The 27,279-nt window shown below is 39.8% G+C and overlaps 1 protein-coding gene across 7 annotated transcripts in view; it reads right to left on the bottom strand.

Annotated features, from left to right (window-relative positions):
- Positions 1 to 27,279, bottom strand: part of LOC132398780 (RNA-binding protein 12B-like) — a 225,819-nt gene that overhangs the window by 72,767 nt on the left and 125,773 nt on the right. The gene's annotated exons all lie outside the window — the stretch shown is intronic.

The following is a 27,279-nucleotide window of genomic DNA, read 5'->3' as shown; positions in this document are numbered from 1 at the left end:
AAAATCAGGTTATTTATCATCGCCATGTGTCATAAAATTTGTTAACTTAGCAGCAGCAGTTCAATGCAATACATAATATAGCAGAAGAAAAAATAAGTAAATCAGTTACAGTATACGTATATTGAATAGATTAAAAATCATGAGAAACAGGAATAATATATATTTAAAAAGTGGTGTAGTTTCCAAGGGTTCAATATCCATTTAGGAATTGGAGGGCAGAGGGGAAGAAGCTGTTCCTGAATCGCTGAAGGTATGCCTTCAGGCTTCTGTATCTCCTACCTGACGGTAACTGAGAAAAGGGCATGCCCTGGGTGCTGGTGGTCCTTAATAATGGACGCTGCCTTTCTGAGACACAGCTCCCTGAAGATGTCCTGGGTGCTTTGTAGGCTAGTACCCAAGATGGAGCCAACAAAATCTACAACCCTCTGCAGCTTCTTTCAGTCCTGTGCAGTAGCGCCCCAGAGTGGCATTTGATTTGATAGGTATCTTGTCTAAGACAACATTCTCAGTTTCCGGCGTCACATTGCTGTCAGTGCCATCCTGAGAGGAAAGTCCAGTGACTGTAATGTGTCCATCTTGTTGGATGCAGTCGACTCGGGTGTGTTCTTTGGTTGAGTATCCAGTATCTGATCTCCATGTCTGATCTCCAACATCCACTGTGTACATCGGTGATCCAGTTTTTGGAGCTATCCAACCATGAGTCCACTTGTCTTCTCTGTAATCATGTGCTAGGACTTCCTGTTTAATATCAAACTTCCTTGCTGCTTCACTTAGCAACTGGCTGAACTGTTTATTCTGCACTTCCCCCTGTAGGTCTGGTTTCAGGAGGTCTATGTGAGATCTCAGATTCCTGTTCATGAACAGCATTGCAGGTCTTTGATTTGTCCTCGCATGAGGAGAGTTCCAATATACAAAAGAGAAGTTGTCTACCTTGTGCTGCAGAGAAATGTCTTCTTTGTCTATCGCTTTAATGAACTTCTTGAATGTTTGGATAAACCTTTCAGCTAATCCATTCGTTGCCGGGTGGTGAGGAACTGACTTGAAATGTCTGATGCCATTTTTCTTCATGAACAGTCGGAATTTTTCTGACATGCATTGTGGCCCACTGTCACTCACAATCTGTTCTGGTAAGCCATTCCAGGTGAAGATAGTCCTCAGAGTGGAGTCAGTCTTTGCTGATGTGGTTGAATTCATTGGTATAACCTCCAGCCATTTCAAATGAGCATCCACAGTGATCAGAAACATGGAGTCCATGAATGGCCCAGCAAAGTCAATATGTACCCAATGGTATGGTGATGATGGTCACTCCCACATTTGTAATGCTGCCTGTTGGGGCGCATTTTTGCATCCTAAACAGCTTTTGGCTAAGTTTTCCATCTATTTATCTATTCTGAGCCACTCTCTTTTACACAGAGAGTGGTGAGTGTGTGGGATAGGCTGCTGGCAGCAGAGGTGGAAGCAGAAACAATAGGGTCTTTTAAGAGACTCCTGGATGGATACATGGAGCTTAGTAAAACAGAGGGCTGTGGGTAAGCCTAAGGTAAGGACATGCTTGGCACAGCTTTGTGGGCCAAAGGGCCTACATTGTGCTGTAGGATTTCTGTTTTTCACATGTAGCTCCATGTGAGACTCTTCATCTTGACTGTACCCAGGTCCCATTCAAGCAGACTCTCTGATACTCTGGTGCACAGTTTAGAGGGAACCACAACAAGAGATCCACACATCAGCATTCTTTGATATATCCACATTTGGTCTCCTGTCACTGAGAACCCTGGAAACATAGAGTTACCATGAGCTTGCCATTGTTGCATGGTGACATCATAGATTTTTGACAATGTCGGGTCATTTCTTGTTTCCCTTTGTATTTCAGAACTTGTTACCGGCAACTGGTTCACCAATGCAGTGTGGAACCATACTGCTGGGTCACAGTATGAAGACTTTTCTTCAGTTGCCATTAGTGGAAGATGTAACAAGCTATCAGCATTGCTGTGTTGTTTGATATTCTATGTCATCAGAGTGGGCTCCTCGGAATAGTGCACAACATTATAACTGAGTAGCAGTCATCACTGGGATTCTCTTGAAAATGGGCACAGGGGGCTTGTGATCTGTCACTAGTGTAAACATTTGCCTGTAGAGGCAGCGGTGGAACTTCTTTATTCCCCATACTTGGCTAAGGGCCTCACAGTCAATCTGTGCATAGTTGCATTCTGTCTCATCAGTGATCTTGAAGCAAGCACAATCAAGCATTCAGATCCATTTTCATAAAGTGTGACAAAACGGTACCAATGCCATAAGGGGACACATCGCACACCAGTCTAATCACACCAATCTGATGTTATTAGTCTCATTGTTTCCTTGAATGCCTTTTCACATCTTTCTGACCCTTCCCACTTTGCTCCTGTCTGTAACAGTGCATTCAATGGGTGCAGCACCATAGTAATGTTTGGGAGAAACTGATAATGATAGTTTATAAGGCACAAGTATGACCTGAGTTGTGACACATTTTCTGATTTGGGTGACTGTAGCGCTGCTTCAGTCTTCTCTTGTGACTTATGTAAGCCATTCTTGTCAATGACATGTCCACCATATGAGATTTTATTTTTGAAAACCTCATATTTCTCTCTCTTTGCAAGCAGACCATACTCACCCAGCCTGGTAAGCACTTTACCAAGGTTCTGGAGGTGCTTTTCATCATTTTTGCCAGTCACAATGATGTCATCAAGGTACATTGTGTTCCTGGGATATCCTGGAGCACTTGGTCACTGCTCTTTGCCAAATTACTGGAGCTGATGCGATTGCAAAGTTAAGACGATTATCCTGGAATAGTCCATTGTGAGTGTTGATTGTGAGGAACTTTCTGCTTGACTCCTCAATCTCCATTTGGAGATTGGGTTGTGACAAGTCAATCTTTGAAAACCGCTCCCCACCTGCCAAAGATGCAAAATTGTCTTCTATCCGTGGCGGGGGATACTGCACAGTACGCAGCATCAGGTTGATGCTCACCTTGAAATCTCCACATGTGCAAATAGCTCTGGCTTTCCCTTTCATGATCACCAAGACAATGGGAGTGGCCCAATCACTCCACTCAACCTTGAAGAGAATTCCATACACCTCCAGGCTCTGCCATTCAGCAGCCACTTTAGGACGTGGTGCAGAAGGCACTGGACACTTTATGGAATGAAGGTGTTGCTGGTTTGAATTTACCAATCCCCTTCTCAAACACCTGATTAGCATTAAGCAACTATGCCAGTCTCTGGTGAGTATTAACATTTGGACTGCCATGGCCTGTTGATGTCACACTGAAAGCTTTGAGTGCCAGTCTAGTTGGATTTTTCTCAACTGTTCACATCCGAAAAGGGCTGGTCCTCCACTTCTCAAAATATAAACCTCCAACTGTTGTATTTGACTTTGGAAGACTCTTTTTCTTTCCCCCGTATAGATATTTAGCATTACTAACGTCTTCTCTAATGGTATTTTAGAAAACAATTTGTTGTTGTCAGCAAACACGAGGAAATCTGCAGATGCTGGAAATTCAAGCAACACACACAAAATGCTGGTGGAACACAGCAGGTCAGGCAGCATCTATAAGGAGAAGCACTGTAAGGGTCTCGGCCCGAAACGTGCTTCTCCTTATAGATGCTGCCTGACCTGCTGTGTTCCACCAGCATTTTGTGTGTGTTGTTGTTGTCAGCCTCTGGAATTATGGACAAGGCTGACCTGTATCCAGCTCCATTTTCAGTTTTACACCAGACACATCTAAATTGATCCATATTATATTGTGAGCTGCTTCAGTTATACTTTGCAGTTCTGGGCATGAAAGCTCACCTTTTATGCATTTGCTTTGTTTTGTGTTGGAGTGTTTTCCCCGGTTATGCTCTTTGACTGCCTTGAATTCTCTCTATATGACCTGCTCTGTGACACTCACCATAGACTTTTTCTTTGAACCTACAGTCATTTGCATCATGGGGGGATTTGCTACATCAATTACATCTTTGAGTTTTTGCATTTCACATTCTAACCACCTTTTCTGTAGTTCAGTTGCATCCTTTGCTGCAGTCTATAATGAGATTGCAACGGTTAACACCCATTCTGAGCTTGGGTCTCTTTCAGATAGTGGCCTCTTTTGCAATACACACAAAATGCTGATAGAATTCAGCAGGGTAGGCAGCATCCATGGTAAAAAAGACTACTCTGGACTACTGAGTTCCTCCAGCATTTTTGTGTATGTTGCTTGGATTTCCGGCATCTGCAGATTTTCTCTTGTTTGTAGCCTCTTTTGAGTGCTTTGACTATGCGTGCCACATACAAGCCTGTCCCTTAATGCATCAGAAAGTCCATCACAGTACTGGGAAAGTTTGTGCAGTTCTGCAATGTATTCAGAAGTCATTCTTAATTATAGACTCTTCTAATATCCCAATATATACATAACGCAAGCTGATCTATGATTCCCTATTTCCCCTCTCATCTTTCTCAAGAGTAACGTGACATGAATTTTCCTGTCTTGAGACTGAGCCAAGACTTGGGAAGATTATACAAACGGCATTAACTGTGCTCTCGCCCATTTCCTTTAAAACCAGAATAGAAACCATCTAGTTCTTGTGACCACAATGAGCCAAAGCAAAATTTAAAAGGGAAATGGAAAGTTATTAAAAAGAACAAAGCAAAGTTAACTGGATTGGGACAGAGAGGAAGGTGGCTGGTTTATCTCCCGTTGCAGAGTTGTTATTGGCACTAATGTGACAGGATGGGAGAGCTCTTGTGTCATATTATTTCAATGATTTTATCATGCCATGAATAAGAGAAGCAGTTAAGTGAAAAAACAGCATCAGAGACAGAAGAGGAGTCTAGAAACTCTTCAGACTAAAGATTGTTGGCAGAAAAATTATATTGTACCAGTAAAATAACTTCAGTAAGTAATTTATTACTGAATGTTCTGAAAGATTACACAAGCAACTATTCCAAAGATAGCAGAAATCCATACAATGGAAGATAATTTGCTTAACTATTCATCAGAAGAAATCCAGAGGTAACATAACAAATATGACCTAATTAGGTATAGTCAGAATGGTTTTGTTTCAGGCAAATAACGTCCTACTAAATTGACTAAGTTTTTTGAAAAGGTAATGAAGATAAAGCTGTGGATGTTGTCTATATGGATTTTGGTAACATGCGATCTTAATCCAGAAGATTGCTTCATGGGATCATGGGTGTATTTGGCCATTTGGATTCAGAATTGACTTGCCCATACAAGTCAGAGGACAGTGGCTGATGGGACTTATTCTGGCTAGATGTGAAAAGTCAAACCAACATAGAACTTGTACTATGAAGGTTAGAGACCTAGACAATGTAATGGATCAGAGTCACTGATGAATATATGAATGTTAGAGACCTAGACAGTGTAATGGAACAGGGTGACTGAGGAATATATGAATATTCGAGACCTAGACAGTGTAATGGAACAGAGTGACTGAGGAATATATGAATATTCAAGACCTAGACAGTGTAATGGAACAGAGTGACTGAGGAATATATGAATATTCGAGACCTAGACAGTGTAATGGAACAGAGTCACTGATGAATATATGAATATTCGAGACCTAGACAGTGTAATGGAACAGAGTCACTGAGGAATATATGAATATTAGAGACCTAGACAGTGTAATGGAACAGAGTGACTGAGGAATATTTGAATATTTGAGACCTAGACAGTGTAATGGATCAGAGTGACTGAGGAATATATGAATATTCAAGACTTAGACAGTGTAATGGAACAGTGACTGAGAAATATATGAATATTCGAGACTTAGACAGTGTAATGGATCAGAGTGACAGGAATATATGAATAGTAGAGACCTAGACAGTGTAATGGCACAGAGTCACTGAGGAATACGCATGCATAGTTAATTGAAAGTGGTGTCACAGGTAGACTGGGGAGTGAAAAAGACATTTAACGTGCTGGCCTTCAGTCAGGACACTGAGCATAGGAGTTGGGATATGATGTAGCAATTGAATAAGTTATTGCCATATTGTGTACAATCTTGGTCACTTGGGAAATGTAGGAAACGTGCTTATTCTGGAATGGGTGCAGAGAAGATTTACAAGAATATTGCCAGGACCAGATGGCCTGAGTTATAAGGAGAGGTTGGCCAGGCTGGGTCTTTATTTAGAATATAAGAGAATGATAGATGACCTTATTTAACTATAAAATTATGAGAGCCATAGATGGTAACACTCCTTTCCCCATGGCAGGGATGTCCAAAATGATTAAGGCTGAGAGGGAAAAGATTTTGAAAGGACATCAAGGACAACTTTTTCTTGTAGTGAGTAATGAATATATGGAATTAGCTGGCAGAGGAAGATGGTGAGGCAGGTATAATTTAAGAAGCACTTAAATAGGTACATGGAGGAATATAGGCCAAATACAGGAAATCAAACCTAGCTAGGTGGACATGCTTGGCATGGACTTGTTGGGCCAAAAGGCCTGTACCTGAGCTGTATTGTTCTCGGATTCAGCAAAGGATTAAATGAAATTTTAAATACAAAACAGTGAATTGCGATCAAGACTGGCACCTTTTAATGTACACTGCATTCACTTGGTTCAGATCTACAATATGCAATATCTAATAAGAAAAATTATTAATTCAGTTATTAGGATGTGAATGTCACTGGCAAGGCCAGCATTTATTGTCCATCACTAATTGCCCTTGAGAAGATGCTGCTGAGCTGCCTTTTTGAACTGATATGGTCCTTCTGGTGAAGGTATTGAATGTTTCATACTCGGGTCAAGCATTTTATACTATCAATAATGAAGGAACAGCAATATACAATTTTCCCAGTCAAGACTGTGCAACTTGGGAAAAATAATAGTTTTTTTTACTTCAAAATTATTACCAGAGGAGCTAATTATCAACAACAACAAAAAACCAAGCTAAAAGCTGTGTTTGAAAATAAAAATTATAGAAAACAAATAAATAATAGGCAAAAACAGAATTTGCTAAATACAAAGGGATTATTTAAAACTATTTTTTGTATTTTTCTCAGTGAATGAAGCAACCAGCTTTATGAATGCCTGTGTTTGTGCAAAAAGTTACTGAACATTGCAAAGTTAATGATGGCTTAATGCTGTTAGCATCTACTATGTAAAACTATTTTGTACAAATGAAATTACAAAGAATTCTCCAGGCAACAAGGAAATAACCACCAGTAGCAATAAAGGATGATTACTCCACACCCTTGAAGCAAAATTAAGTATTTTAACCTTATAAAATGTCCCCTTTATAAAACAGATACATTACTTATTCAGGAACTATATAACATAACAACTGCATTCATTTCACACTAATGAAGAAAATTGCCTGGGCTTACAACAACAGTCTGTTATTAACTGGAGAAAAAAACCACTCTCCATAACATGGAACATTAAACATAATTAAATTTTTTGCCTAAAATTGAAATACAATGAAGCACAGACATGGCAGCTGTTGACTGTCATGCCTTAGGTACTCGAAGATAGTGCAATAGGAAATTATCTTCTACATTATAAAATAAATGACCTGTTTCCCTCAGCATTAGTCAGCCGCTGACATATGTTCAGAGTTATGGTAGGTATTAGATAAAAGCAGTGATTGATGATACAATTTCTGATATCTCAATAACTAGCATCACTTTAAATAAATTTTAAATATTTCATCGCTTCCTAGGAAGATGTAATATAATTTCAGATATTTGCTACCATTTCTACTAAGTATATTTGCTGAGAAATTGATAAGATCATCCTGTATTGACCCAAAACACATGTTTTTTCATGATTATGATTAACTTCACACATCTAGTCAATCATCACTACATCTTATACATAACTTACTCTTTGTAACTGGATATGGTCTGATCAAATCAAAGACAGCTGCTTGCAAAACTTGCAGTTTACTGGAAAAATATTTAAATCATTCAGTCCATTCATCAAATTTTACTAAGTTCTATTATCACGTTTTTTATTAAATGTGATAGTTTACAATGAGATTTGAACATGTGAAACGAAACAAGGCTATGAGATCCTTTCAAACAATCCAACATTATGATATTATGTTATAGTAGACTGTCCAGTATCTTCAAATCCCTGGCCTGTTTAGATCATAAAGCATAGGAGCAGAATTAGGACATTTGGCCCATTGAGTCTGCTCCACCATTTTATCATGGCTGATCCGTTTCCCTCTCAGCCCCAATCTCCTGCCTTCTCTAGTAACCCTTCAAGTCCTGACTAATCAAGAATCTATCATTCTCTACCAAATATAATCAATGACTTGACCTCCAGAGCCACTGTAGCAACAAATTCCACAGATTCACCACTTTCTGACTAAGGAAATTCCTCTTCTCTTTTCTAAATGGATGTTCGTCTATTCTGAGGCTGTGTCATCTGATCTTAGATCATCCTCTCCCCATCCACTCTATTGAGGCCTTTCAATGTTTGATATATTTCAATGAGAGCCCCATTCTGCTACAATCTAGTGAGTAAAGGCCCAGAGCCTTCAAACTCTCCTCATTTTATAAAGCTATCAATCCCGAATCATTAATGTGAACTTACTTTCAACCCCTTCAAATGTCAGCACATCCTTTCTTATATAAGGGGCTCAAAAAACTCATAATACTCCTTGTTTTTTATATTCTAGTCCTTTAGAACTTAATGTTAACATTGCATTTGCCTTCCTCACCATCAATTCAACCTGCAAGTTAACTTTTAGGGAATCTTGCATGAAGACTCCCAAGTGCCTGTGCACCTCTGATTTTTAAATTTTCTCTCCATTTAGAAAATAGTCCACACTTTTATTTCTTCTATCTATGTGCATTACCATACACTTTCTGACACTACATTCCATCTGCCACTGCTTTGCCCATTCTCCTAATCTGTCCCTTCTGAAGCCTCTCTATTTTCTCACAACTACCTGCCCTTCCACCTATCTTCAAGGTGTCAACAAACTTGGCAACAAAGCCATCAATTCCATCATACAAACTTTTGACATATAACATAAGAAGCAGTCCTAACACAGACCCTTGTGGAACAATACTGTCACTGGTAGCCAACCTGAAAAGTCACCTTTTTCCCCCCACTCTTTGTCTCCTACAAATCAACCAGTGCTCTATCCATGCTAGTATCTTTCCTATAATACCATGGATTTTTAACTTGTTAAGCAGCCCCATGTGTGGCCTCTTGTCAAAGGCCTTCTGAGAATCCATGTACACAACATGCACTGATTTTCCATTGTCTGTCCTGCTTGCTATTTCTTCAAAGGATTCCAACAGATTTGTTAGGCAAGATTTTCCCTTGAGGAAACCATGGTGACTTCAGCCTGTTTTATCATGTGCCTCCAAGTCCGCTGAAACCACATCCTTAACAATTAACTCTAACATCTTCCCAACCACTGAGGTCAGACTAACTGGCCTATAATTTCCTTTCTTCTGCCTCTCTCTCTTCCTAAATTGTGGAGTGACATTTGCAATTTTCCATTCCTCTGGAACCATGCCAGGTTGTATTAATTCCTGAAAAATAATTTTTAGTGCCTCCACAATCTCTTCAGCCACCACTTTCAACACCCTGGGGCGTCAACCATCTGGTGGCTGTGACCTATCTACCTTCAGACCTTTCAGTTTCCCAAGCACCACCTTACTAGTAATAGCAACGTCTGCTCCCTGACACTCTCGAACTTCTGGCATACTGCTAGTATCTTCCACAGTGAAGACTGATGTGAAATACTTAATTCAGTTCATCTGCTATTTTGTTTCTCCCCTATTACTACCTCTCCAGCATTGTTTTCCAGTGGTCCAATATTCCCTCTTGCCTGTGTTTTACACTCTATATATCTGAAGAAACCTTTGGTATCCCTTTTAATATTATGGGCTAGTTTACCTTCCTATTCCATCATTTTCTTCTTTGACTTTTTTGCTTGCCTTCCACTGGTTTCTAAAAGCTTCCTAATCCTCTAGCTTCCCACAATTTTTTTCTCTATTATCTGCCCTCGCTTTGGCTTTTAGAAGCAAATAATCTCAGCCAGGATAGGTGGATTTAGCTATGGTCTTGGTATCTGTAAAAAAAAGGTATTGAAATGGAAATTCAATGCCAGTAATTGCATATCAGTTGGGGGGGGGGGGGTGGTAAGCCAGTATATGTTTTGTTCAAGGATTCTACAAAATCCAGTAGTACATAGGGCCCAAGGCATCCAGTTAATTTCTACAGAAATACCATGGTTGTACCATTCTAACTGGTTGTATCACTCTCTGCTATGGAGGGGCCACTGCACAGGGTCAGAAAAACCTGCAGAAAATTGTAAATTCAGGCACCTCTATCATAGGCACCAGCCTGCTCAGTACTGAGGACATCTACAAAAGGCAATCTCTCAAAAAGGCTGTATCCATCATTAAGGACCCCCTTTACCCAAGTCATGTCCCCTTCTCATTGCTACCATCAATGAAGAGGTACAGGAGTCTGAAGACACACACTCAGCGTTTTACAAAAAGCTTGCTGCCCCATCCATCAAATTTCTGAATGGAAAATAAACCTATGTACACTACCTCATTTTTTTGCTCTCTTTTTGCACCACTTATTTAATTTAAATACATATATATACATACATATTTCTTACTGTAATTTATAGTTTATTATGTATTGCATATTTACTATAGACACAAAACAATAAATTTCACAACATATGCCAGTGATATTAAACCTGATTCTGAGGTACTACTGTGTAGACCTTTCCTTTCCACACTCTTTTATTGTGGAGCCCATGAGGAAAATCAAGTATTTATCTGGTACATAGTGGTAAGTCCAGAGGCTTGGGGAGAAATGATATGGGACATGGTACAGGGAAATATTTGTTGTCAAAATTGCTGGGGCTCAATGGCTGGGATTTAATCATTGGTTGAGCAAGAATATTGGGAGTGTGACGAGCAGGATAGTTGAAGATTCTGAATTGGTATTTGGAGGATGGATTATGCACTGGAGGAAGAAAGGACGAATTGAACAGCCTAAATACTGGGATAATGTTCAGCAGGATCTATGGCTAAAGATTATAAGTCCTGGTATCTGTATTTCTTGAGCAAGCTTGAATGCAGAATGCTACAAAATAAAATCATTAACTTCCAACAGGCTATTGGGATCCGGACACAAGTCATTTTATAAACTGCCAAAGGACAGCACAAGCCTGCACCAGTCCTACCCATGAAGCTCGTTATTCATCCCATTTTCAGATAGAATGGAATAGAAATGGATATGAAACAGAGAAATATCAGGTAGCTATTGGATATTCAGATCTTTAGGATGGGTATGAGCTGAAGGTTTTGGAGATTGCCTTTCATTTTCCATCCTATGGTAGGAGCAAGGGCAGCATAGACTACAGGAAACCTGGATCAGGTTCTGGAATTCTGAAACCAATACTCAAACTTTTCAGTGCTGTCCCAGCTGGGATCAGCAAATTTTTGAAGTATCATACCAACTTATATCAGCATTAAAGGGCATCTTTCAGGCAAATACTCATGAAAACCAGTGACATTTAATAATTTTCAGATAAGGTTAACAAGAATGAGTCTGTGATTTAAGCAATTTAAAAAAGGTGAGGGGGGATGCACTGTCTTGAGTACCTGTGCTCTTTCATTTAATAATGAATAGGGTTAAATCCTATTTATAGACCTATAGGTCTCATTTTTATATATATTTCAGTTTTTTGAGTCACTGCATCCTCACTGAGAGATTTTTCAAATCTGTTTCATTAATTGTAGAAGGTCTGCACATGTTTCTTTTCTCTCACAAGTTAAGCACATTCTCTGATCATAATGCGATAGTAAGTTTGCTCATTCTACCACTGTTGACCAGATAGCCAGATAGGCTACAAGAACTGCATACCAATTGGCTGAGGTCCTCCAAAAATAACAAAGTTGGCCAAAAAATCTTTGAAACTCCAATAGTTACAAAAACATGCACCAAAATAAGACCTTGAATGGACCACACCCAGTTTAGGATAACCTTTAACAACTTGCTGTACACCAATAATAACGGTATCAGCCCTTAAATACATGCCCCCATGACAATCAGACAGCAGCAATGTATAGTATGCTTGTCATGAAGAATATGCCTTTAAAAGATAACTTGCAAAACATTACTTCCGCCTGTTCTGGTTTAGTTGACCAATGAATACATCCCCTGGAAAATCATAGACTCAAAGGAAATTGATAGAGATGCCTTTAAGTGGGAATGGAGGTATTGTATCCTTTTAATGTTTTGTCCTAACTTTATTCCCTTTCTTAGAGGTATCCCTTGATCTCAATAGATTTGGAACTCACACAGTAAAGTGACACAAAGTTAAAAGACCGGCCATGATCATTAAGAATGGTAGAATAGGCTTAAGCAGCTTTTTTTCTCATGTGCAGTCAATTGAATTACAGACAGTTGAACATTGGTGCATCTTTTATGTACCGTCCCTCACTGAAACTTCTATTTTAAAAGCATAGGAAAATTTTTGGAATATGAAATAAGTATGTATTCCTGAATTAGTGACCATGATATTATAATAATTAGGGGTATTCCAATTAACTGCTTAAACATTAGAGAGTAGTCTTGAACACAAAAGATTATGCAAATGCTGGAAATTTTGAGCAACACACATAAAACCCTGGAGGAACTCAGCAAGTCAGGCAGTTCCTATGGAGGGGAAATAAACAGTTGATGTTTTGGACTGAGACCCTTCATCAAAACTGGAAAGGATGGGGACAGAAACAAGAATAAGATGGTCGGGGAGTGGGTGAGTGGGAAGGTGAGTGGATGGAGTTGAGGAATGAATGAAGAATGAAGCTTGGATGGAAATAGATGGAAGGAATAAAGAGCTGAAGAAGGAGGAATTGATAGGAGAGGAGAGTTAACCACAGAAGAAAGGGAAAGAGGAGGGGACCTGAGGGAGGTGATATACACTTGAGGAGAACATAAGGGTTGAGAGGGTAACCAGAATGGGGAAGGGATAAACAGTGAGAAGGAAGGAAGCAGGGAAATTGCAATAAGTTTGGGAAATTGATGTTTATACTAGATGGAATATGAGGTGTTTCTCCTCCAATCTAAGTTTGAATTCTTCACACCAGTAGAAGAGGTCATGGGCAGACCTACCAAAATGGGAATGGGAAATCCAATTGAAATGGGTGGACACGGGAAGATCCTGCCTTTGGCAGCAGACAGACTGAAGATGCTCAATAAAGCAGTTTCCCAATCAGTATGAGGTCTCGGTGACGTAGAGCAGTCTTGTCTGCATGCAATGTATATTTTCTTAGTAAATATACCTAAATTCAGATGGATTGGTCACAATATTTATTAGGACAAGAAAAAATAACACAAAATAACTAGCTACTAGCTCATCTGAGATAGTATTGAAAATGACTATTTAAATCAAATACTGATCCATGTAATTTGGTTTATTTTTTAATTTTATTTAAATTATGGTAAAGTATGGTAACAGACCCTTCCAGCCCAATTACACCCATGTGACCAATTAACCTACTAACCTGTGTGCCTTTGGAATGTGGGAGCAAACAGGAGGACTCAAAGAAAACCCATGCCATCTTCGGGCAAATATACAAATTTCTTACAAACAGTGGTAGAATTGAACCAGCAGGCAGTCATAGGCCCTGTAATAGCATTACACTGACCATACACCATGATGTGCCCATTTTCTTTTTGTAGATTATTTTTATTGAACTTTTGAGCAGACATCTATACCTACACATAGTCACAGGCAAATATCTTCCTTTTGTAATTGGCATTTAGAAAGCATTTTTAGGTTAACTTGCAGGCACTTTCTATGAAGCAAGTTTTTAAAACAGAATATCCTAACAGGGTGGGGGATAAGTATAGAGATGAGAATGTGTGAAGGAAGTCTGGTTGGGAATCCAGTTTTTTTAAAATTGTACTTTTTTTTAAATTCCCAGATAAAACCAGCCTCTGCAGGGAGAACACAGCAGCTGATGACAGGTAAATTTCCATTTCTCAGGAAATAGTTTGTGAGGACAATAGGGGATTGATTCACCATAGTTCCAACTGTCAGGGAGCAAGTCGAGGCGAGACAGTTCAAGGAGATTAGATTGTTAAATGTTCACTGTTGAGTATGGTTTGGTGATTGTGCAGCATATCATTGAAAGGTTCATTTGTGAAACTCCAATTGTTTGGGAAGAGGAATAGTTGTTCTAAGTGTAGGAGGGAAGCAAGTTAACTTGGAGAACTGAGAAAAAAATATTCCTGCGCCCTGCACCTCCTGACCAGCCAATAATGGTAGAAAGTACAACTTCCAAATATCAGTCTTCATCACCATCTAGCCAGCATTAAAACTAAAAGGAATAAAAACTATCAAGTCTTAAAAATGTTTAAAATAATAATCAAGACGTCTTAAGCGAGTAATCACCCATGACCTTTGCATCCCAACTCCATTAAAACTAGAGGAAGCTGGCAGCAAGATGAACCACTTTCAAGTTTAACCCAGGCAACCTGTTCATATTCTATACCTTCACAGTATGGTCGGGGTCAATTTTGGTCCGGCCCAAGAATCCCCTCATAACAAGTGTCTATACCAAATTTTGAACCACGGATCTATTTAGAATGTATAAATAGCCTATCTGTCATTAATAAATGGGTGATTAATCCTTAATTAATGTTTCAGAGATATAAAATCCATTTCAATAGATACGGCTCAAATTTGACTCGGAACAACCTCAATGTACAAAGATTTGTAGCACCTGTACTAAAGTATAAAATGTTTAAATATTTTCATTTTTGCACATTTTGGGTCACTTCAGGAAAAGTCATCAAATTTTGGCTAAAAAAATGGCATTTAAGTTGTTTTTACTCCTATTAAATTTCAAAACAGGTCAAATTTAACCTGAACAGTATCTAAGGGTTAAGTTTTTCTAAAAAATTTGGACCCAACTCAACCTCAGAAATTGGGTGTGTATCGTTTATAATTACTTCCAAAGTGTTTAATCGTTAGAGTATATTCAGCATATCAACCTGGGACTACCTTGTGCTGGTTTAGACCTGGGACAGGAATAAAAGGAGAGGCCCCATTGGTGACACCTGCATCAACAACAAGCTATTGTTCACAGATCTTAGCTGGAGTAAGGGAGATTGTACACAACATAGTGGGACTTTGGAGAGAGCTTTCTACTTTCAGCTTCTATAACTGAACAACAGGGCCGCAAGTGTCTGGTTTTGAAACAGTTGGGTGAAAGGCATTGGTTAATTTTTTTGGAATACGTTACTGTCAAGTTGACCTGGCAGTCAGGTTTTACCAATGTGCTGTACAAATCAACTCTTGAACTTTATGCTTCTGGATTCTCCCACACTTCCATAAAAGATGCTTACTGGATCTTTCAGTCCATAGCAAACAAATGTATCTGAGACATGACTGATGGCTTATTTGCTGGGGCTGTCAATGATCTCAATTTTCCCTGTAATGAACCAGTCAGAATGAATGAGTGTAAAGGTTTAGAGTGAATGCTCCGGTTTACAATGCCTGCCGCCTTCGGAAACTTGTAAAGAGCTCTATTTCATATTTTTAGCATACTCTTGCAAAGTGCCTATTTTTGGACAGGTTAAATATTGTCTCTTATCTGTAATTTCATTCGTAATGTTAACAGCACATCCCTGATTTTAATAAGGCTTTGAGGGTGGACTCCATGAACTGAGAAAGATGGAAAGCACCCGTCACAATGTCAATGTGAGGTCCAAGCCTGCAGACCTTATTACCATGCAGTGGGAAAGATTTGTTATCAAATCTATTGGGACCAGAATTTAATGTGCCAAGAGCTCTTTCTGTGGATCCTTGCAGTGAAAGATGATGTGCTGGTGTATTATAAAAACATACAAATTAGGAATAATAATAGATCACAAAGACCCTTAGGCCTGTTCCAACATTCAATAAGGTAATGGCCCATTTGATTGCAACATTGCATTGATTGCATTGCCATCTATTTAGAATAAACTTTCACCCTCTTGCATAGCAAGTTTTTAACTCCGTTAAAAAAATTTAAAGGAGTGCTTCTATTGTCCTTTGAGGAACAGAGTCCAAAAGACATGAGAATTAGAATCAGATTTGGATTTATCACTGTTTTATTTAATGTGAAATTTGTTGTTTTGTGGGAGCAATAAAATTACTACAAATTACAAAACATGCAAATAGTTCAAAAAAAGGAATAACAAGGCAGTGTTCACATGTTCTTGGATAATTCAGAAATTTGATGGTGGAAGAGAAGTGTTCTTGAATTGTTGAGTATGGTCCTTAGGTTTCTGTGCCTCCTCCCTTATGGTAGTAACAAGAAGAGGGCATGCCCTTGGATGGATATCACCTTCTTGAGGCACCACTTCTTGAAAATGTCCTTGATAGTGGAGATGTTTGTGCCCATAATGGAGTTGGCTGAGTCTACAACCTTTTGTCTTGCAATCCTGTGCATTGTGATACAAGCATTCAGAATGCCCTCCACCATACATCTGTAGAAATTTGCAAGAATTTTTGACGACATACTAAATCGCCTCAGATTCCCAACAAAATAGAACTGCTGGTCTGCTCTCTTTGTGATCACAACAATATGTTGGGTCCAGGATAGATCTTCTGAGGAACTTGAAGTTGCTCATCCTTTCCACCACTAACCCCAACTTCCCCTTTCTGAAATCCACAATCAATTCCTTGGTCCTGCTGACATTGAGTGTGAGGTTGTTATTGCACAACCGTGACTATCTGAGAGAAAAATAACTTAATTGGACAACTCCTTATTTTTAAATTACAACCTCTAAGATGCATTAATATTTCACCAGAATATTGCCTGGGTTTCATTGCATGTAATAAAGGATCCATAGAAAAAGCATCAAAAGATTCTGCAGCTGCTTAAAATCTTGAGAAGCACCCATAAAATTAAAGTTATTACAGCTGGGGTGGTAATGGAGCAAGCTCCCACTACCTATTAAATACACCCAGTGGCGTGTACCTCAAACAGCCTCTGACAATCAAGTCCAGCTCCTGGCCTTCATGTGTGGCTTATCTACTAAGCCCAGCAGAACCATATCTACTGACAGGAGAAGGGGCAAAGCCAGGTTACTGGCACCTTAAAACCAGTCGCTTCAGGCAGATGGGGCTTGTCAGCCATGGTTGGCAGCTCATATGAGAGAAGGAAAACTCTGATCTTAAACCTCTGCTGCCTTGCGGCTCTACCCACTCATGGGAAAGGTTTCAGGAGTAAATCCCAAGAGAAAAATTCAAAGTTGATGTCTCCAAGGCAGTCCTACACTGATTTCAATGCTGACTGGCAACTCCTGCAATGCTGCTGGTACTAAACTGTTGGTCTCTGCCATTCATTTGGGTTCATCAGATAAGCAGAGATGAAGAGCTAGCTACATGGGCAACAGCTGGCTCTCTACACTGTACTGCCCAGGCTTGCACATCTAGACACCGAGGATGCAATATCCGTAGCAACTCTGACTGACGGAGGCCCTCACCTCACACATAACATTTCTGTGCTTCTGCCCCTCCCTCTACCTTTTTATTCTGACCTTTGTCTTGTTCCAGTCCTGATGAAGGTTCTAGGTCCAAAAGTTCAACTGTGCATTTCCTTCCATAGATGCTGCCTAATCCGATGAGTTCCTCCAGCATTTTATTACGTTACATAGAAAGAGTCTCTTGGATATACAATCTTTGTAGATATTTGGAAGATATCTGGATTATAGAGTATTAGATATGGGGAGAGCTTGGACAAACTGATTATTTTCACTGGAGCAGTAGAGATGAGAGGATACCTGACTGAAGCATATAAAATAAAGAGAGGCCTAGGTAAGGTAGATAGAGCTTTTTTTTTCCAAGGGTGGAAATATCAAATACTAGAGACATGGAATTAGGCTGAGAGGGGAAAAATAGAAAAACTATGTGAAGCAAGTTGTTCTTTTTACACAATGGTAAGTGTCTGTACTGGAGAGGTGGTAGAAGAAAATCTGATGGCAACATTTAACATGTCTTTAGACAGACAAATGAACAGGTAGGGAAGAGAAGGGCACAGCTCATTTGCTGGTTGATGCAGACAACTTGGGCTGAGGGGACTGTTCCTATTTTATGTTCTATATACCTCAACCATATGAAACCTCTCTCCACATCCACCCAGTCAAAACTGCTCAGTATTTCATTTTTCAATTCCACTCATTCTTCTAAATTCCAGTCTCCCTTTCCAGCAAAGAACTTGTCCAGTCCAGATATTAAAGCAGTAATTACTTTCTCAATTTCTTGCAGTACCAGCATACATGCCTTTTGCTAATCATGCACCAAGACACCCGGATCACTCCACCTCTCAGAGCTCATTAATCTTCGTATGTTCAGAAACATTCGCAGTTTTTGACAGGATTGTTATCTGGCTAAGACAGGGTGCTTCTGGCTCTCACCTCATGTGATGGCATTTACATGTGTGAGGTCCTGCTCCGGTACCAAGACTCACTGTTGAAAATCAGGCTAGCAATTACCTGCAAGTGGACACAATGGTTTGCACAGATGGCAATTTTGATATGCCAGATAGGCATGTGGCTAGTATGGGTGGTTCATTGCTGTCAGAGCCTTATGCGCCAGTATGTGTAAAATGTTTTTTGACATAACTCCAACTTACGGGCCATTGCATTAAAAAGAGGGGTTCTAATTATGATTTTAAATATGAGCAATTTTCACTTTCAGTCTTTTCTTCCACTACTCTCTGATTTAGCTGTACATAGAGGCACCAGTGCATGGCAGCAGTCAGTACACATTAAAGTCAGATTTCCCCTTCCCTAGAAGTCATCCCATAAATCACCACGACTCCCCAGAGAGCAGAAAATTTGATTATAATGCACACTGAATGTCCCATGCTCTATCAACACTGTGCAGTAAAGCAATCGGGGAGTAGGAGACCAGCGCCAAGATTAAATTATTTTAATTAGTCTCCTGAACAGAGACGAGAGCAGCATACTGTGAGCTGTAAAGACAGAGAGCAGCACAGCGTGACAGGGAAAAGTAGGGTCTACACATACCACACTATAACCTGGTCAACGAAATGAGAGAGTGTGCAATTAAACCAGGCAAGAAGAATCCAAAATGTTTCTGAAACCTCCTAGTGGAAATTAAGTAAGGCACAACAAACACCTGGGTGCACAAGGCATCAAGCATTAAATGTCACTTGTAAAATGTAAAGATGGGTATCAAAAGCATTGTACCAACCAATTCATCCCCAGTACTGCAGGGAAATTCTAAAAAAGGTGCAACCAGGTTACCAAGGCAGGTAAGTTACGTACTTCTGTTTTTTATTGCTTGGTCACCTTGGACACTGGTATATCTACTCGTCCTTTTAAAACGACACTTGTATTGCGTATCCGCAAAATATTTGTATACAAATTTTCCTTTAGGAATGTCTTTCGGTACTGTGCTGTAAGGAGAAACAGCCAGTTTTGTACAAAGCCTTTGGTGAGCATTATTTTAATGTTCACACATCATAAACATAATATTCACGAATGTTGGACAATTATGCACAGAACCCACGTGTTGATTATGAATTTTCCAAAGAACACCAAACTTTATAAACTCCCTTCACGATAGGTCCTTCTAATACTGGGCCTGCCATACAGTAAAGTTGCCCTTGACTGGTTAGTTGGTCCTGTGACCGAATATTTCCAATCATAATGAATGAAAAAACATTATTACGTCAGAAATGGGAAGCAAAGAAAAGATCCTCATCATCAGAGATCTCTTCAAGAATACAAAGGACTTAGCTTTAAAAAGGAAGACAACCAAAGTATTTTTGAAGATTCTAAACCACAATTCATTGACAGACCTGTTAGTGCTCTTTGCAGAGGCACATCTTGAACTCATGTTCACCTCCTGGTTAATGTCACCGAAGATCAGCGACCAAAAAAAAAATGTGTAAACCAGATCAGACCATTTTAGACATTGACTCTGATCAAACACATTAAGGAACCTCCAAGTATGTCAGACTCTGGGTTAAAATTGATGATTCTGAAAAGTCAACAATTTCTATCTGGGTGATTTCTAACAGAATTAAAATAGCCTTAACCAGCAGTGAAACTCACTTATATCTTTATATCTAAACTTCAATATTTGATCTTGTGAGGGTCAGAACATCATCAGGGATAATTATTCAACAATGCTAATTTGATTAAGAGCACTTAGTTGTATTTCACAAAACATAGTATTATTTAACAACAGATAACAATGAAATAGATTATAAGCCATGTTAACTTTTCCAGTATTGACCGAGAACACACATGGGAATCAGGATCAGGGTGTCCAAAGGCATTCTGGCCAAATGGAGCTGACCTTCGCTCTTTCCTATGAGTCCAAAGAGAGCTGAGGCTCTTCCCTGATGGCTCTCAGATACCAGATGGCAAAATTACACTTAATAACTTATTACTGACATACTTGTAGTAAAAATTTGTCCTGAAGTAGCTAAAATGCTTTCTTAGTGTTGAAGTTTATTCTAGAGGTATCAATCTGCGATGATAGCTTTTAACAGTAACTTAATTCTCTCTAGTGAAGTTACTGGATGTTCCCAGAGCTGCCCAATTGAAAATCTGATGGCCAAAAATCTGGCCTTTATTTATCAGCCTTTTACCCAACATTTCATGAGCTGTTTTCATTTTATGATTCCAAGATTTTGTCTTATATATATATTCTTCCAAACTGAAGATCTTTCCCTGATCTTACACCACAATGGGGCATTGGACTCTACCAGAACCCTTACCATTTTCCTTCATATTATAGCTCCTGATTAAATCTTGAATTCATTAGTTCAAACAATGGAAGTTGTCCCCTTATCTTCAATGAAGATGAGAAACACTCACCCACTCTTTAATAAACTGTTTTTTTTAGAAGCCATAAATTATCGGGTACATTTGTTCATATCCAGGCTATTTAGAGGTGAAAGTGAGTGAGAAATGAATAAGATCCATCTTGTGAAAGAAAGAAGCATAAGGCACATCATCACCTAACATCTTATCATTCATCATTGTCCATTCCCTCGTCTCCCTCCCTCTGTTTTGTGCCTTAGTCTTTACCTCTGTCTTACAGACTGATCTGCAGAAGATAAGGAAATGAACTAACTATGTGTGCACTACCCAGATCCAGAGAAGCGACAGGGACATTTCTGAGGTCTTCAGCCAGGTAGGATTTTTAAACTTCAGACACCTGCTGGCTCTACCTGACACTATATGGCACAGAATACACAGCTTACTATCTCCCTGAATCATGAAGGGGAGCCAGAAGCCAGTGACTGGATACCATCATCTCCCTTATGTCCATAATCAGCCATTGTGAATGACTTTTTAACCCTAATTAATATGCAAAACATAAATTAAAGACAGCTATTAATAATATTTCTCCTGTGGCTGATGTAGCAGAGGAATGGGAGTGCTCAAAGAATGATGGCAGACAAGATGTAATTGTAAAGGGTTGTAGGTAAGTTAGCAGTAGTGGAAGAGGGGTGGTTGTGATGGTAGGGGAAGTTCATAAGACTAACAGGGTACTAGTTAGAAAAATAGAAAACCTAGAGCACAATACAGGCCCTTTGGCCCACAAAGTTGTGTTGAACATGTCCCTACCTTAGAAATTACTAGGCTTACCTATAGCCCTCTATTTTTCTAAGCTACATGTACCTATCCAAAATTCTCTTAAAAGACCCTATCGTATCCGCCTCCACCACTGTTGCTGGCAGCCCATTCCATGTACTCACCACTCTCTGAGTTAAAAACTTACCCCTGACATCTCCTCTGTACCTACTCCCAAGCACCTTAAACCTGTGTCCTCTTGTGGCAACCATTTCAGCCCTGGGGAAAAGCCTCTGACTATCCACACGATCAATGCCTCTCATAATCTTATACACCTCTATCAGGTCACCTCTCATCCTCCATCACTCCAAGGAGAAAAGACCTAGTTCACTCAACCTATTCTCATAAAGCATGCTCCCCAATCCAGGCAACATCCTTGTAAATCTCCTCTGCACCCTTTCTATAGCTTCCACATCCTTCCTGTAGTGAGGCAACCAGAACTGAGCACAGTACTCCAAGTGGGGTCTGACCAGGGTCCTATATAGCTGCAACATTACCTCTTGGCTCCTAAATTAAATTCCACAATTGCTGAAGGCCAATACACCATACACCTTCTTAATCACAGAGTCAACCTGCGCAGCTGCTTTGAGTGTTCAATGGACTTTGGTCCCAAGATCCCTCTGATCCTCCATACTGTCAAGAGTCTTACCATTAATACTATATTCTGCCATCATATTTGACCTACCAAAATGAACCACTTTACACTGGGTTGAACTCCATCTGCCACTTCTCAGCTCAGTTTTGTATCCTATCAATGTCCCACTGTAACCTCTGACAGGCCTCCACACTATCCACCTTTGTCATCAGCAAACTTACTAACCCATCCCTCCACTTCTTCATCCAGGTCATTTATAAAAATCACAAAGAGAAAGGGTCCCAGAACACATCCCTGAAGCATTCCACTGGTGACTCACCTCCATGCAGAATATGACCCGTCTACGACCATCTTTGCCTTCTGTGGCAAGCCAGTTCTGGATCCACAAAGCAATGTCCTTTTGGATCCCATGCCTCCTGACTTTCTCAATAAGCCTTGCGTGGGGCATCTTATCAAATGCCTTGCTGAAATCCATATACGCTATCAATGTGTTTAGTCACATACTCAAAAAATTCATTCAGGCTCGTAAAGCACAACATACCCTTGACAAAGCCACGCTGACTATTCCTAATCATATTATACCTCTCCAAATATTCATAAATCCTGCCTCTCAGGATCTTCTCCATCAACTTACCAACCACTGAGGTAAGACTCACTGGTCTATAATTTCCTGGGTTATCTCTACTCCCTTTTTGAATAAAGAAACAACATCTACAATCCTCCAATCCTCCGGAATCTCTCCCGTCCCCATTGATGATGCAAAGATCATCACCAGAGGCTCAGCAATCTCCTCCCTCGCCTCCCACAGTAGCCTGGGGTACATCTCATCTGGTCCCAGCGACTTATCCAACTTAATGCTCTCCAGCACATCCTCTTTCTTAATATCTACATGCTCAAGATTTTCAATCTGCTGCAAGTCATCACCACAATCACCAAGATCCTTTTCCATAGTGAATACTGAAATAAAGTATTCATTAAGTACCTCTGCTATCTCCTCCGGTTCCATACACACTTTCCCACGGTCACACATGATAGATCCTATTCTTTCATGTCTTATCCTCCTGCTCTTCAAATACTTGAAGAATGCCTTGGGGTTTTCCCTAATCCTGCCCGTCAAGGACTAGATTTATTACAACCTTTGTACACCACGGTTCCTGTACCCTACCATAACTTCCCTGTCTCATTGGAACGTACCTATGCAGAACTCCACACAAATATCCCTTGAACATTTGCCAAATTTCTTCCGTACTTTTCCGTGAGAACATCTGTTCCCAATTTAAGCTTCAAATTTCCTGCCTGATAGCCTCATAATTCCCCTTACTCTAATTAAACACTTTTCTAACTTGTCAGTTCCTATCTCTCTGCAGTGCTATTGTAAAGGAGATAGAATTATGATCACTATCTCCATAAATAAGATTAAAGACAAAAAGCTGAGTAGGAGTTGCTGTGCTAAGGTCATATTGACTGAGTGTTGCACAAGCAATAATGATGGAAACATTAAGAGGATATGTTCTTTGTTTCTGTAAGACCTTTGTTGTTTACAGATGGTTGAATGGTCTAAATCAAGTGCAGACTGAGTTTGATCTGTTATGAGTGATTTCACTTCAATGTGGAGACAGCTCAAAAGCTCTGAAGATCTTGTGAGGATGTAACAGTGGCATAGATTTACTAATATCAACCGAAGTTTTTCCAAGTCTTTCAGCATCGGCAGAGAACAGCTTCCATAAATTCTTCCACAATCACCACCTTCTGCTTAGCATCTGGCTGCCATTTTGATATAATCCATCATTTATTCATCATGCAGGGAGAAATAGACATGCACCTTCCCTTACAGGCAAACACCCAAAGGGTAACCTCTGCAAATGCATGAAAAATACCATCTTTTGTCATTCAAGGTATACTTTTGTTGTTATTACCCACTCTCTATGCAAACCCACCTTACCCAGGCCCTGCAATGCAGTTTCACCACAGTACTTGTCTTTATGCATATGACCATTTCTTAATCTCCTTAATAAACAATACTTGTATTCTGTGACCAAACTGCTCCTTAACTCTCCAAGGAAATGTATCTATTTAGATCTCTTTTCAACTCATTCTTCACAACCTTTGTCATTCATACTGTTGACTTATAATGGTTCAGGAGCATCATTACCAGAGCCCAATGTTACCAGAGCCTGTAAATTTAGTTTGACAATGTGCAGACATTCCACCTCTCCCAGAAGATCTGGGAGTCTCCTGCATCTTGATAGCAGCTCCCTGATGCCCACAAATTATATACAATATCCCAGAAATCAATTTTTTTGAGGGGGGAGGTGGGGAGGGGGCTGGGGGGGGGAGAGAGAGAGAGAAAGAGAACGAGAATGAGAACCATGGCAGAGCGTTCCAAGAAAAGAAAATATAAAACGTACTTCACCCCAAACTACACTAAAGTGTACTCCTGCCTAATAAGGGTCAAAAATAATGACAGTATTGCTTGCTGCACTGTTTGCAACAATGACTTTTCTATTGCCCTTGGCGGGGGTAAAATGTAAAAGACATGTTGAGGTGAGCTTAACAGGTGTCATTTGTTCATTAGCATAGCTACCGTTAGTTAAATTAGCTGGCTAGCTGCTAAGGAGCGACTCTATTGCAAACATCCCACCTGTCCCGGGAGTCTCCAGCAAATTGATGGTGCTACCTCCCTGAAATGAGTTTTTGCAGGGTGGGATGTCTGAATGTGTGAGTCGTGATTTTTAAGCCTGACTGTATGCCCAGTAGTCACTCTGGGTTGGGCTGTATCCATGATTCTCCTTGCTGCTCAGTACTATGATACTTTCAGTTACAATCCCTCAAGCAAAGTGGCTTGGGCTACCCTGCTCCCATCATCATTCATACATACCAATCAATCTTAATTCTGAAAATCAAAAAAAAAAACTGCAGATGCTGGAAATTTAAAACCAGAGAATTTTTGGAAAACTCGAGGACTGAAACTCTTCATCATTAAGTTTAGAGTTTCAACAGTATATTGTCTGCTCCTAAAGTCTGATAAGTTTTTAACTGAGATATGGCCTTTTCAGCCTTTTGTTTGTCTATGCAAACAACATGCTTACGTCTACATCCACTACACAGCTGTTGTTCAGCACAGATATAGCAATTAGTTACTTTACATGCATTTTATTGTTCAGGATTTTGTATGGAACTGAAATTATTTTAGTTGATGGTGAATTGGCTTAGAAGTAGCTGACATTCTTATCTATAGCTACTGTTGTGAAATACACCTGGAAAATGTATGGAAATATATGCAATTGTACAGAGCGTCTGAATTATATTCCATCATGTTTCCTCCACTTTCTTACTCCTACCTCAAAGCACTCAAACCACCTTTTCTAAAGAATCATATCTGTAGACTACAATATATTAAACCAATATGATGATTCGTCAAAGTCCAGCAAGGTTGCTGATAAACAGCACTACAGTTTTTAAGGCGTGAAATAAATATAAAATACAGCTATTAGTTTTCCATTTAGCAATTTTATTTTTCATCAGCTTTTTAACATTTAAGAGCTACTCCAAAGGCAAGCCAATTCAAATCTACATCCTTGTCTCAACTGATATTTGTACTTTAGCTTTTCCAAGATGATAAGGAATCCTATATGATAAAATAGGCCTAAGTCAGCATGGTTTTCTAAAGAGGGAGTCTTGTCTGATAAATCTGTTGGAATCCATTGAGGAAATAACAGTCAGGATGGACACCCGAGAGTCTGTGAATGGTGTTTACTTGGATTTTCAGAAGGACTTTGACAATGTGTCGCGTATGATGCTGCTTAACATTATAAGAGCCCATGGTATTACAGGAAAGGTACTAGCATGGATAGAGAATTGGCTGACTGCACTGGCAGAAGACAAAGAGTGGGAATAAAGTGAGCCTTATCTGGTTGGCTGGCTGTGACAAGTGGTGTGCCGCAGGGATCGGCGTTGGGTCCATTTCTTTTCACATTATATGTCAATAATTTGGATGAAGGAATTGAAGACTTTGTGACCAAGTTTGTAGATGATACAAAGAGGGGCAGGTAGTGCTTAGGAAGCAGGGTGTCTGCAGAAGGACTTAGACAGATCAGAGGAATGAGCAAAGAAGTGGCAGGTTCAGGGAAGCTCATGGTCATGCGCATTGGCAGAAGGAATAAAGGTACAGATTATTTTCTAAACACTGAAAAATTCAAAACTCAGAGATGGAAATGGAGTTGGGAGTCCTCATGCAGGATTCCCTAAAGATTAATTTGCAGGTCGATTTGGTGGTAAGCAAGGCAATTGCAAAATTAGCATTCATTTTTGAAAGGATGAGAATACAAAAGCAAGGATGTAATGCTGAGACTTTAGTGGGGATTGGTCAGACAACACTCGGAGTATTGTGAGCAATTTTGTGCACTTTATCTGAGAAAAGATGTGCTGGTATTGGAGAGGGTTCAGAGGAGGTTCACAAGGATGATTCCAGGAATGAAAGGGTTAACATATAAGGAGTATTCGCTGGCTCTGAGCCTATACTCACTGGAGTTTAGAAGAATGAGGGGGGATCTCATTGAAAACTATCCAATATTGAAAGGAATAGATAGAGTGGATGTGGAAAGGATGTCTCCTATAGTGGGGTAGTCTAGGACCAGCCTGTGAATTGAGGGATGTCCATTTAGAACGGAGATGAGGAAAATTTTCTTTAGCAAAAGAGTGGTGAATCTGTGGAATTTATTGCCACAAATGACTGAGCAGGCCAAGTCATTGGGTATATTTAAGGTGAAGGTTGATAGGTTCTTGATTAATCAGGGCATCAAGGGTTACGGGGAGAAGGCAGGAGAATAGAGTTGAGAGGGATAATAAATGATCCATAATGGAAGGTTGGAGCAGACTTAATGGACTGAAGAGCAAAATTCTGCTCCTGAATTTATGAATCACCAGTCAGAACAGCATCAGGGATGGCTGACCAACAGCAAGCAGGTTGTCTTAGTGGAAAACCGGAGAGTAATGATGAACAATGGGTTTAAAAACTAGAGAAAAGTGAGTGTGGATTCAT

The sequence above is a fragment of the Hypanus sabinus genome, chromosome 1, assembly GCF_030144855.1.
Source record: "Hypanus sabinus isolate sHypSab1 chromosome 1, sHypSab1.hap1, whole genome shotgun sequence".
Lineage (NCBI taxonomy): Eukaryota > Metazoa > Chordata > Chondrichthyes > Myliobatiformes > Dasyatidae > Hypanus > Hypanus sabinus.
Note: the sequence above shows the minus strand (reverse complement) of the source record. Positions and strands in the feature narration are given on the sequence as shown.